Source organism: Oncorhynchus nerka, linkage group LG4 (genome assembly GCF_034236695.1).
Source record: "Oncorhynchus nerka isolate Pitt River linkage group LG4, Oner_Uvic_2.0, whole genome shotgun sequence".
Taxonomy (NCBI): Eukaryota; Metazoa; Chordata; class Actinopteri; order Salmoniformes; family Salmonidae; genus Oncorhynchus; species Oncorhynchus nerka.
The window spans coordinates 32,982,309-32,996,732 of record NC_088399.1 but is presented as its reverse complement, the minus strand read 5'-3'; the positions used below and the strand labels follow the sequence as shown (position 1 = coordinate 32,996,732).

At 45.1% G+C, this 14,424-nt stretch overlaps 1 pseudogene; it reads right to left on the bottom strand.

Moving 5' to 3' along the window:
• Window positions 1–2,014: 2,014 nt before the first annotated feature.
• LOC135571510 (F-box/WD repeat-containing protein 5-like) lies at window positions 2,015–14,241 on the bottom strand (annotated as a pseudogene).
• Between the last annotated feature and the right edge of the window lie 183 nt (window positions 14,242–14,424).

Sequence of the window (14,424 nt, the reverse complement as noted above, 5' to 3'; positions counted from 1 at the left end):
CTGAGTCCGTGTGACTTTACTTCCAGAGGGGTATACTACCAAACAATCTAGATCTACTCGGGGTTTTCTAAAGCTAGCCAGCTTCACATTACTGCTCAGGCTTCATCCATGCGACGATGGATATTGATCTTCTCCCTACAACTCTAGCAGGCTTGTAACGGGCGAGTGAATGTCGCACATGGCTACTGGAACTCTTAATTGAGACAATCCTGAAACATCAATCAATGGGCGAGCCAGTGCCGCATTGTTTTCATTTGTGTTGAAATCAAAATGAAAGAATTTCTTGCATATTCAGCAGGCTATGGTGTGAAATAGGTTATTAGTGACGTCTTTGTATTACGTTAAAGTTCGTCTTCGGTGTGCTTATTAATGCACAAGCAGTTTCCCCCACTCAAATTAATAAAATAATTGTATTGAGTCAAAGTTAGTGCGTAAAGTTTTAAATGTATTCTGTCATTACTAAATGTGCAATGTGATCGTTAAAATACCTGACATTTGATTTAAAATCAGGTGTAAAATCAGGTGTCAGTCTTCCTCAAATGAACAGGATGATGATGCAATCTGATTTCATTGGGCCTCAACTCGAGACTCCGACACCTTCATTCGGGTTAATGGAGTTAGCCCAGAGTTGCAGGAGTTAGCCAGATTAGATTTGAAGGATTCGTTGCCATATAAAAAAAGTAATGTACCTGGCTAAAATGTGAGCCACTTACGTGGTACCGATTTATCCCGAGTTGAATAAAGTTACCTCGCTAACTACATTCGTAGTATAGGGCTCTGGGGAGATCTACTTTATGGATACTATACACCTTGTGATTGTCTCTTTGCTTTGGTCAGAGAACATGAACCAAGCATGTGATTTTGTTATATGAGCATTGATTGAATTTTGCCCTGTGATCACAAGGCTCTTTTCCGCTCACATTGGAAATGAAAGGTAACCGGTATGTGTCTATTTGAAGTTCAATCAAATCTGGTGTAGGGTTGCAGATTAGCCAGAGACAACTGAAAAAGAGCAAGACATATTTTTTTTAAACAACTTAAATTTGACATTTTCTATGCACAATCAAATGATGCATGACCAGAGCTGGGGTAGGTTGTGGTTACATCCAATCAGAGAAGCAACAGGCACACAGATGTCTAGCTCAGGTTTAAGGAGAGAGTGTTTTAAAAGCATTAGAGGACTGAAGGCTTTTGCTGCAAGAAATGCAGATATGACTATGCCCTACTGTACTGCTTTGTGCTTTGTCAGTAGGCTCTATAAAAAATGCAACACTTACATAAATTGTGTGCTAGTTCAGATACAGATATCTTTACCCGATGGCTGCAAAACAATTTCAAAGGAATACTGCCTTGATATTGCCAGTTTTCACCTTCATGACCTTGGACCAGGTGGGGTGTTTATAGGTGGCACTCCCATTGTAAGCCTCTTTGGAAGCATTCATTGAGCATATTTGCTGACACAATAGTAATAAAGACACGTCTTCCTATGAACCAATCCCATGACCAGTTGGATGTTTATCCATCAGGGATAAAATGACCACAGGACTGTTACAACCATTTAGTAAAAGATTGATTTGAAACTGGCATCATACTGGCAGTGTTCAGGAGCAATGAGTCGGTTGTGTCACCTTATTCATCTAGCATGTGTTTTAAAGGAGAGTCAGAGTAATTTTGTAGATTGTGGAATGTAGCAACAAAGTTCAGTGATATTTCTATCATGACAATTTGGTGAAACTTGAGTGTAACAATGAAGATATACCTTTTCGGCCATTACAGTCCTGGATTATTCGGGCCCCTCTGACACACATTCACAAACACACTTTCAGGAGGTACCAGACCACTTGAATTGCTCTTGGTAATTTCAGACATCCTCAGCTCTGCAATCATATGCCATCACTGATGTGATAGTACAACGCAACATAAACAAATGTGAAAGAATATATGCAAACATGCACATAGATCGAAAGACTTAAAAACAAGACAAAACACACAAGTGTGATCTTTGACCATATTTTAGTGTCCACATCTCTTCTCTTCATTCAGTGAACAAACTCAAAATATATTTTTTTCTTGAAGTAGTCTCCCATGTTTCTTCTCCAGTAGCTCATTCATTCTTTGGAAGCATGATCGTTATAATCAATGAATGTAATTTCCCTCCCAGACCTTGCAAAGGTCCAGGAGGAATTTACCTGCACCGTATGACCTTCACCATGACAGCAATTCACCTGGCTAGGTGTCACCTTCAAAAAGGCCATTTATGGAGAGGCCTGTGAAATTGCTGTTGCAATTATGCCTCCTTGTGGCTTACCCCAGCTGTCACATGTCCTTGGAGGTTGGTGATGTCATATCTACCACACTGTGTAGGCAGGCATAAAAAAAGTGTGATTTTCCCACAATGAAGATAGCTACTCCTGGAGTGTGCGTCACCTATGAAAGTCCCCGCTCTCATTTCCAGTCCCCTCCCACCCCTCTCAGGTGGTCAGGGTTTCCCGTTGACGGAGGTGGTGTTCTTGTTGCGGACCAGCCAGGAGAGGGTGCGGGGCGCGGGCGGACGTCTGTGCCAGGCGGACGAGCCGAGTGCCACACCTTGATGGTGGAGTCGTCACTGGCAGAGAGCAGCAGCTCCAGGTCGGTCGGGCTGAAGGCCACAGAGTTTACCACTACGTCATGCTGCAGCCGCACCAGGCAGATGTGGTGGTGGTGGTCCCAGATGTAGCCATGTTTGTCCTCTGCACCACTAGGGGGAGAGTGATAATCACTGGTGAATGACGAGTGAAGTATTCATACCCCTTAACTTTTTCCCCATTTTGTTGTGTTACAGCCAGAATTCAAAATGAATAAAAACATGTTTTTTACATTCTCACCCATCTACACACAATACCCCATAATGACAAAGTGAAAACATGTTAAGAAATTTTAGAAATGATTGAAATACAGAAATCTAATTTGCATACAGTGCCTGGCGAAAGTATTCGGCCCCCTTGAACTTTGCGACCTTCTGCCACATTTCAGGCTTCAAACATAAAGATATAAAACTGTATTTTGTTTGTGAAGAATCAACAACAAGTGGGACACAATCATGAAGTGGAACGACATTTATTGGATATTTCAAACTTTTTTAACAAATCAAAAACTGAAAAATTGGGCGTGCAAAATTATTCAGTCCCTTTACTTTCAGTGCAGCAAACTCTCTCCAGAAGTTCAGTGAGGATCTCTGAATGATTCAATGTTGACCTAAATGACTAATGATGATAAATACAATCCACCTGTGTGTAATCAAGTCTCCGTATAAATGCACCTGCACTGTGATAGTCTCAGAGGTCCGTTAAAAGCGCAGAGAGCATCATGAAGAACAAGGAACACACCAGGCAGGTCCGAGATACTGTCGTGAAGAAGTTTAAAGCCGGATTTGGATACAAAAATATTTCCCAAGCTTTAAACGTCCCAAGGAGCACTGTGCAAGCGGTAATATTGAAATGGAAGGAGTATCAGACCACTGCAAATCTACCAAGACCTGGCCGTCCCTCTAAACTTTCAGCTCATACAAGGAGAAGACTGATCAGAGATGCATCCAAGAGGCCCATGATCACTCTGGATGAACTGCAGAGATCTACAGCTGAGGTGGGAGACTCTGTCCATAGGACAACAATCAGTCGTATATTGCACAAATCTGGCCTTTATGGAAGAGTGGCAAGAAGAAAGCCATTTCTTAAAGATATCCATAAAAAGTGTTGTTTAAAGTTTGCCACAAGCCACCTGGGAGACACACCAAACATGTGGAAGAAGGTGCTCTGGTCAGATGAAACCAAAATTGAACTTTTTGGCAACAATGCAAAACGTTATGTTTGGCGTAAAAGCAACGCAGCTCATCACCCTGAACACACCATCCCCACTGTCAAACATGGTGGTGGCAGCATCATGGTTTGGGCCTGCTTTTCTTCAGCAGGGACAGGGAAGATGGTTAAAATTGATGGGAAGATGGATGGAGCCAAATACAGGACCATTCTGGAAGAAAACCTGATGGAGTCTGCAAAAGACCTGAGACTGGGACGGAGATTTGTCTTCCAACAAGACAATGATCCAAAACATAAAGCAAAATCTACAATGGAATGGTTCAAAAATAAACATATCCAGGTGTTAGAATGGCCAAGTCAAAGTCCAGACCTGAATCCAATCGAGAATCTGTGGAAAGAACTGAAAACCGCTGTTCACAAATGCTCTCCATCCAACCTCACTGAGCTCGAGCTGTTTTGCAAGGAGGAATGGGAAAAAAATTCAGTCTCTCGATGTGCAAAACTGATAGAGACATACCCCAAGCGACTTACAGCTATAATCGCAGCAAAAGATGGCGCTACAAAGTATTAACTTAAGGGGGCTGAATAATTTTGCACGCCCAATTTTTCAGTTTTTGATTTGTTAAAAAAGTTTGAAATATCCAATAAATGTCGTTCCACTTCATGATTGTGTCCCACTTGTTGTTGATTCTTCACAAAAAAATACAGTTTTATATCTTTATGTTTGAAGCCTGAAATGTGGCAAAAGCTCGCAAAGTTCAAGGGGGACGAATACTTTCGCAAGGCACTGTATGTATTCATACCCTTGAGTCAATCAATACACGTAAGAATCACCTTTTGTAGCAATTACAGCTGTGAGTCTTTCAGGGTAAATCTAAGAGCTTTGCACAACTGGATTGTATAATATTTGCACATTATTCTTTATAAAATTATTCAAGCTCTGTCAAGTTGGTTGTTGATCATTGCTAGACTGCCATATTCAAGTCTTGCCATAGATTTTAAAGCTGATTTATGTCAAAAGTGTAACTAGGCCACTCTGGAACATTCAATGTTGTCTTGGTAAGTAACTCAAGCGTATATTTGTCCTTGTGTTTTAAGTTAATGTCCTGCTGAAAGATGAATGTCACTCAGTGTCTGTTGCAAAGCTGACCGAATCAGGTTTTCCTCTAGGATTTTGCCTGTTTAACTCTATTCCGTTTCTTTTTTATCCTAAACAACTCCCTAGTCCTTGGCGATGACAAACACACCCATAACATAATGCAGCCACCACTATGCTTGAAAATATGAAGAGTGGTACTCAGTGATATGTTTGGGGAAAATTCAACACAACACAACAGACATAAGGTTAAATTATTTGTAGTTTTACTTTTGTGCCTTATTGCAAACAGGATGCATGTTATGGAATATGTTTTATTCTGTACAGGCTTCCTTTTCATTTAGGTTAGTATTGTGGAGTAACTACAATGTTGTTGTTCCATCATCAGTTTTCTCCTATCACTGCAATTAAACTCAGTAACTTTTTCAATGTCACCATTGGCCCCATGGTAAAATCTCTGAGTGATTTCCTTCCTCTCCGGCAACTGAGTTAGGAAGGATGCCTGTATTCTTGTACACTATTATTGCACACAGAGAAAGTCAATGCAACTTATTATGTGACTTGTTAAACACATTTTTCTCCTGAACTTATTTAGGCTTGCCATAACAAAGGGGTTGAATACTTACTGACCCAAGACATTTTAATTTTGTATTAATTTGTTAACATCTCTAAAATCCTAATTCCACTTTGACATGATGGGATATTGGGTGTAGGCATGTGACACAAAATCACAATTTAATATATTTTAAATTCAGTCTGTAACATAACAAAATGTGGAAAAAGTCAAGGGGTGTGAATACTTTCTGAAGGTACTGTAGGTGATTTCTGTGCCCAGCTGGGGTTTGCATTACATTTAGTTCAACTTCATAAAACACATGCTGAACCGGATTAAAGATGATCAAATCTGTATATGGAAGAATATGTCCTTCATATAATACACATCATTTCTCTGTTAGTATCTGATACAAAGGCCCAATAACATTGAAAAAGGGATCGGAAGTCATTTATAAACCCATAGTAACCCCATACTGCCTGTAACTGTTAAAGCAGCCGTGACATACATACCTGGCCACAAAATCTCTGCTGACGTCCAAGAAGATAAAGAAGCACTCTTCGTTGGGTGTGAAGGCTCGGTGGGCCTAAGGGCTCCGCCTCTCCCCCCGCAGGCTATTCAGGTCAATGACATGCAGGTCAATCTCCTCAGTGATGGGGTGCGGAGACATGGGGTCAGAGATCACCCAGCCCGCCAGCCACACTCGACTGTTCACATACAGATACCTGGACAGAGACAACAGCATGGACGGTCTTGGTAAAGGTGTACTTGTTCAGCATTAAAAACAAAGTGAGGAAATCAAGGTGATGTTGTAAGACAAATATTTACTATGTAATCTTGGTTACCCAGAAGCTAAATTCTCATTTCATGATTTACATCTGGGGGAAATGCAGTTAACAATTGTGATTGCCATTGTGCAAAAGGAAACTCTGCCAAACCCCTCCCTTCTGTTAAATTCACCCGTGTTCATCATGGCCAGGAGCAAATTTTGGTTTTCATGAATTTTTACGATAAACAGTTTCCACAAAAAATTGTCAATCATCTGCACATGGGATTGAAACTCCCTGCACCAATTTAAGCACCATGTTTGCCCAATGCTGATTCGTCCAGATAATCAATGATAAAAACCCAAAACCAGGAACTATTGCTGCTCGTAATCACACAATTATGCTTGAGCTTTGACAGATTCTTGCCGTTTAATCTGTCCGTGAGAATCTGTCCATGAGAGATTAGTTACTATGAGGTTTTTATGTCATTCAAATGGGTTTCAGGTGCACTCCTTCTGTCACATCTTTGCACCTGTAGCCTTGCAACTAAGTTATTCAGCCTCTTCACACTGCTGCCCATGACGCACACTCACTCCCTCACCTGTGGTCTGGAGACAGGCCCATGCCGATCACATGGTCTAGAGAGTCAAAGAACTTGTCTGTGCTGCACTCCTCCCCCAGGACAGGCCCAGACGTGATCATCTGGTCAGGCATGATCCGCTTGATACCTATCTGGTGGGGGGAGTAGGTAAGGCTGCCGTTGGTGAAGAGCAGGTAGGTCTTGTCCTCTCCCTATAAACACAAAATGTAAAGTGTTGGTCCCATGTTTCATGAGCTGAAATAAAAGATAAAATACATATTCCATATGCAAAAAAGCTTATTTCTCTCAAATGTTTTGCACAAATTTGTTTACATCCCCATTAGTGAGCATTTCTCCTTTGCCAAGATAATCTATTCACCTGACAGGTGTGGCATATCAAGAAGCTACAATAAAAAGACAAATGTGCAGATTTGGCACAACACAATGGAGAATGCAATTGGCATGCTGACTGCAGAAATGTCCAACAGAGCTGTTGCCAGAGAATGTAATGTTAATTTCTCTACCATAAGCCGCTCCACTGTCATTTTAGATCATTTGGCAGTAGGTCCAACCAGGACCTCCACATCTGGCTTCTTCACCTACGGGATGTTCTGAGACCAGCCACCCGGACAGCTGATGAAACTGAGTAGTATTTCTGTCTGTAATAAAGCCCTTTTGTGGGGGAAAACTAATTCTGATTGGCTTGGCCTGGCTTGGCCAGGCTCCCCAGTGGTTGGACCTGGCTCCCAAGTTGGTGGACCTATGCCCTCCCAGGCCCACCCATGGCTGTGCCCCTGCCCAGTCATGAGAAATCCATAGCTTAAAATTAGGGCCCAATTAATTTATTTCAATTAACTGATTTCTTTGTATGAACTGTAACTTTGAATGACAACAAAAGAGACGATTGTGGACTACAGGAAAAAGAGGAGTGAGCACGCCCCCATTCTCATCGACGGGGCTGCAGTGGAGCAGGTTGAGAGCTTCAAGTTCCTTGGTGTCCACATCACCAACAAACTAACATGGTCCAAGCACACCAAGACAGTCGTGAAGAGGGCATTCCCCCTCAGGAGACTGAAAAGATTTGGCATGGGTCCTCAGATCCTCAAAAGGTTCTACAGCTACACCATCGAGAGCATCCTGACTGGTTGCATCACTGCCTGGTATGGCAACTGCTCTGCCTCCGACCACAAGGCACTACAGAGGGTAGTGCAAAAGGCCCAGTACATCACTGGGGCCAGGCTTCCTGCCATCCAGGACCTATATACCAGGCGGTGTCAGAGGAAGGCCCTAAAAATGGTCAAAGACTCCAGCCACCCTAGTCAAGCCATAAGACTCCTGAACATCTAGTCAAATGGCTACCCAGACTATTTGCTGTGCCAGCGCAGGTTGCCGATCCAGCGCAGGTTGCCAGAGACGAGGTGTGTCTCGTTCAGCCAGCAGCCAAACACATCGTAGGGCTTGTTCCTCACACAGGACAGGAGGGTGTAGTTCTCTGTGGAGGAGAGCAGGACAAGACACATCCATGGTTATCTATGTTACCCACATTGGATAAGGACCAATTAGAGTATGAGAATAGAAAATATTGTTATATTTTAGATATCAGTTATGTTATCATAGAAAGGTCAGATCAATCTTCATGAATACAGGTAGGCCTATTTCATACAATGTTGCAAAAACGTGTCTCAGGTGTGGTGAGATTCTTTGTGTTTTGATGGATGCACTTGCACAACTGAAATGGGTTATAAAAAATGGTTATAATCTGGCTTGGGTGTTTCAGAGCAAATATGCTACTTTTAAGACCTGTTTTGCATGCAAACAAACACTGAGGAAATGTTTGTTGTCTTACTGTTAGGGTTATAATTAAGAGGTGTGCTGTGTATGTCATTTAGTTTTCCTCCACATGTCCTCATACTGAGCTCCATCTATGTGCCACACATGAGTCACAATGTCTGTGTCGTAAGTAACGTCATTGCATACCAAAACATTTCTAATGAGGATAACTTGCGTTTTGAATTAAGTAGCCTAATTTCATTTGTTAAATGCCTTGTGATGCACATTCCAGAACAATTACCAATGAAAGCACATTATGAGAAAGAGATAGAGGAGAGACAGGGAAGGAGACAAAAAGTGAGTGAGAAATAGCAGGTGTGTGTGTCCTACCAAGACAGATGACAGCAATCTCCCCAGAGGCAGCAATCTCCCCAACACTGCTAGCTAGCCAGCTAGCCCCCGAATAGCAGCACTGTGGAAACTATCACACTCAACGGAACGAGTTGATTAGTGTAGTGTCAACAACGCAGCCACTGCCAGCTAGCCTACAAAGTCAACAACGCAGCCACTGCCAGCTAGCCTACTTCAGCAGTACTGTATCATTTTAATCATTTTAGTCAATAAGATTCTTGCTACGTAAGCTTAACTTTCTGAACATTCGAGACGTGTAGTCCACTTGTCATTCCAATCTCCTTTGCATTAGCGTAGCCTCTTCTGTAGCCTGTCAACTATGTGTCTGTCTATCCCTGTTCTCTCCTCTCTGCACAGACCATACAAACGCTCCACACCGCGTGGCCGCGGCCACCCTAATCTGGTGGTCCCAGCGCGCACGACCCACGTGGAGTTCCAGGTCTCCGGTAGCCTCTGGAACTGCCGATCTGCGGCCAACAAGGCAGAGTTCATCTCAGCCTATGCCTCCCTCCAGTCCCTCGACTTCTTGGCACTGACGGAAACATGGATCACCACAGATAACACTGCTACTCCTACTGCTCTCTCTTCGTCCGCCCACGTGTTCTCGCACACCCCGAGAGCTTCTGGTCAGCGGGGTGGTGGCACCGGGATCCTCATCTCTCCCAAGTGGTCATTCTCTCTTTCTCCCCTTACCCATCTGTCTATCGCCTCCTTTGAATTCCATGCTGTCACAGTTACCAGCCCTTTCAAGCTTAACATCCTTATCATTTATCGCCCTCCAGGTTCCCTCGAGAGTTCATCAATGAGCTTGATGCCTTGATAAGCTCCTTTCCTGAGGACGGCTCACCTCTCACAGTGCTGGGCGACTTTAACCTCCCCACGTCTACCTTTGACTCATTCCTCTCTGCCTCCTTCTTTCCACTCCTCTCTCTTTTGACCTCTCCCTCTCACCTTCCCCCCCTACTCACAAGGCAGGCAATACGCTCGACCTCATCTTTACTAGATGCTGTTCTTCCACTAACCTCATTGCAACTCCCCTCCAAGTCTCCGACCACTACCTTGTATCCTTTTCCCTCTCGCTCTCATCCAACACTTCCCACACTGCCCCTACTCGGATGGTATCGCGCCGTCCCAACCTTCGCTCTCTCTCCCCGCTACTCTCTCCTCTTCCATCCTATCATCTCTTCCCTCTGCTCAAACCTTCTCCAACCTATCTCCTGATTCTGCCTCCTCAACCCTCCTCTCCTCCCTTTCTGCATCCTTTGACTCTCTATGTCCCCTATCCTCCAGGCCGGCTCGGTCCTCCCTCCCGCTCCGTGGCTCGACGACTCATTGCGAGCTCACAGAACAAGGCTCCGGGCAGCCGAGCGGAAATGGAGGAAAACTCGCCTCCCTGCGGACCTGGCATCCTTTCACTCCCTCCTCTCTACATTTTCCTCTTCTGTCTCTGCTGCTAAAGCCACTTTCTTCCACTCTAAATTCCAAGCATCTGCCTCTAACCCTAGGAAGCTCTTTGCCACCTTCTCCTCCCTCCTGAATCCTCCTCCCCTCCCTCCTCCCTCTCTGCAGATGACTTCGTCAACCATTTTGAAAAGAAGGTCGACGACATCCGATCCTCGTTTGCTAAGTCAAACGACACCGCTGGTTCTGCTCACACTGCCCTACCCTGTGCTCTGACCTCTTTCTCCCCCCTCTCTCCAGATGAAATCTCGCGTCTTGTGACGGCCGGCCGCCCAACAACCTGCCCGCTTGACCCTATCCCCTCCTCTCTTCTCCAGACCATTTCCGGAGACCTTCTCCCTTACCTCACCTCGCTCATCAACTCATCCCTGACCGCTGGCTACGTCCCTTCCGTCTTCAAGAGAGCGAGAGTTGCACCCCTTCTGAAAAAACCTACACTCGATCCCTCCGATGTCAACAACTACAGACCAGTATCCCTTCTTTCTTTTCTCTCCAAAACTCTTGAACGTGCCGTCCTTGGCCAGCTCTCCCGCTATCTCTCTCAGAATGACCTTCTTGATCCAAATCAGTCAGGTTTCAAGACTAGTCATTCAACTGAGACTGCTCTTCTCTGTATCACGGAGGCGCTCCGCACTGCTAAAGCTAACTCTCTCTCCTCTGCTCTCATCCTTCTAGACCTATCGGCTGCCTTCGATACTGTGAACCATCAGATCCTCCACTCCACCCTCTCCGAGTTGGGCATCTCCGGCGCGGCCCACGCTTGGATTGCGTCCTACCTGACAGGTCGCTCCTACCAGGTGGCGTGGCGAGAATCTGTCTCCTCACCACGCGCTCTCACCACTGGCGTCCCCCAGGGCTCTGTTCTAGGCCCTCTCCTATTCTCGCTATACACCAAGTCACTTGGCTCTGTCATAACCTCACATGGTCTCTCCTATCATTGCTATGCAGACGACACACAATTAATCTTCTCCTTTCCCCCTTCTGATGACCAGGTGGCGAATCGCATCTCTGCATGTCTGGCAGACATATCAGTGTGGATGACGGATCACCACCTCAAGCTGAACCTCGGCAAGACGGAGCTGCTCTTCCTCCCGGGGAAGGACTGCCCGTTCCATGATCTTGCCATCACGGTTGACAACTCCATTGTGTCCTCCTCTCAGAGCGCTAAGAACCTTGGCGTGATCCTGGACAACACCCTGTCGTTCTCAGCCAACATCAAGGCGGTTGCCCGTTCCTGTAGGTTCATGCTCTACAACATCCGCAGAGTACGACCCTGCCTCACACAGGAAGCGGCGCAGGTCCCAATCCAGGCACTTGTCATCTCCCGTCTGGATTACTGCAACTCGCTGTTGGCTGGGCTCCCTGCCTGTGCCATTAAACCCCTACAACTCATCCAGAACGCCGCAGCCCGTCTGGTGTTCAACCTTCCCAAGTTCTCTCACGTCACCCCGCTCCTCCGCTCCCTCCACTGGCTTCCAGTTGAAGCTCGCATCCGCTACAAGACCATGGTGCTTGCCTACGGAGCTGTGAGGGGAACGGCACCTCAGTACCTCCAGGCTCTGATCAGGCCCTACACCCAAACAAGGGCACTGCGTTCATCCACCTCTGGCCTGCTCGCCTCCCTACCACTGAGGAAGTTCAGTTCCCGCTCAGCCCAGTCAAAACTGTTCGCTGCTCTGGCCCCCCAATGGTGGAACAAACTCCCTCACGACGCCAGGACAGCGGAGTCAATCACCACCTTCCGGAGACACCTGAAACCCCACCTCTTTAAGGAATACCTAGGATAGGATAAAGTAATCCTTCTCACCCCCCTTAAAATATTTAGATGCACTATTGTAAAGTGGCTGTTCCACTGGATGTCATAAGGTGAACGCACCAATTTGTAAGTCGCTCTGGATAAGAGCGTCTGCTAAATGACTTAAATGTAATGTAAATGTAAATGTAGGAAGAATGACTTCTGGTGCCGACAGAGATGGTCGCCTCGCGTTCCTAGGAAACTATGCAGTATTTGGGTTTTTTACGTGTTAGAAATTGTTAGGTTAGATTACTCGTTGGTTATTACTGCATTGTCAGAACTAGAAGCACAAGCATTTCGCTACACTCACATTAACATCTGCTAACCATGTGTATGTGACAAATACAATTTGATTTGATTAGAGCCCAGGTAGACTCCAGACACCAATAGCAGGGTGTCGTCAGTGTTGAACTGGGAGAACTGGGTGTAGCCCCAGTTGAAGTGGAGCATGCTGGAGCTGTGCACCGTGGTAATGGTGCCATCGGGCCGCTCTGTGTCCCAAAGCTGGCCAGCACAGTAGAGAGGAGGATGTTGGGTGAGGAGAGAGACGAGTGGTTTAAAGATGAGAACAGAAAAATGTGAGAGTAGATGTCAAGTCTACAGCTACGAAGTGCAAATCTCAACAATTACATTTCTTTCCCCTTACATCACATTTTTGGGCACTACAAGCTTGAAACTCAGGTCCGTGATGGTTCCTGTGCTATAATATTATTGACAAATATTTATATTTTTGCATAACAGCAGTTATGCTAACATAGGCCTTGAGGCCGAAATGTATCTTTGTGACTGTTGTTGTGGAAACCAACAAAACAAATATTGGTGCACAATGGCCATCTTTATTTGGCTTATCCCTAGCCCTAGGCTAAAGATACCATCTTCTCAGGTCATATGATGTGACAGACCTTGACGGTGCAGTCTTTCACGGTGCAGACCTTGACGGACGCATGACTTTCAACCTTCGTCTCTCCCGAGCCCGTACGGGAGTTGTAGCGATGAGACAAGATAGTAGCTACTAAAAACAATTGGATACCACGAAATTGGGGAGAAAACGGGGTAAAAAAAATTAAAACACAAAAAAATAGTGGTAGGCCTGATCACCGACAACGACGAGACAGCCTATAGGGAGGTCAGAGACCTGGCCGTGTGGTGCCAGGACACCAACCTCTCTCTCAATGTGATCAAGACAAAGGAGATGATTGTGGATTACATGACAAAGAGGACTGAGCACGCCCCCATTCTCATCGACGAAGCTGCAGTGGAGAGACTATATACAGGGGGGTACCAATACAATGTGCGGGAGCACCGGTTAGTTGAGGTAGTATGTACATTTAGGTAGAGTTATTAAAGTGACTATGCATAGATGACAACAGAGAGTAGCAGTGGTGTAAAGAGGGGGTTGGGGGCAGCACAGCAAATAGTCTGTGTAGCCATTTGACTAGATGTTCAGGAGTCTTATGGCTTGACTAGGGTGGCTGGAGTCTTTGACAATTTTTAGAGCCTTCCTCTGACACCGCCTGGTATAGAGGTCCTGGATGGCAGGAAGCTTGGCCCCAGTGAAGTACTGGGCCGTTCGCACTACTCTCTGTGGTGCCTTGTGGTCTGGGCCGAGCTGTTGCCATACCAGGCAGTGATGCAACCAGTCAGGATGCTCTCGATGGTGCAGCTGTAGAACCTTTTGAGGATCTGAGGTTGCTGCTCTTTAATTTCTTGTTACTTTTATCTCTTATTCTTATCCATACTTTTTTGAAACTGCATTGGTTAGGGGCTTGTAAGTAAGCATTTCAGGTCTCCACCTGTTGTATTTGGCACGTGACTAATAAAATGTTTTTATTTTATTTGAAGCCATACAGTAACACATGCATGACAGCAGCACCCAAAACATATAAGACCCTGCCCCAGAAAATAACACTATTTCCTTCCAACTCGTTTTATAGTAAGCATGACAGCTAAGAGTTTGACTGGAACCCCACACCACATTGCAAGGTTTGCCCACTGAGGTCCAGCAACCAGTCATGAGTTGATAGAATGAAGTGGAATTAACCAGTCATGTGTATAATCATCAGTCTTGATCATATGGAATAATGGACACAACAAGGAATGGTGGCTCTATCCATAAATTATACATATCCACATATAGCTACAACGTTTGCTAGCGAATCTTCTGAAGTTACTAGCTAACGTTAATCTTGCATTCGCA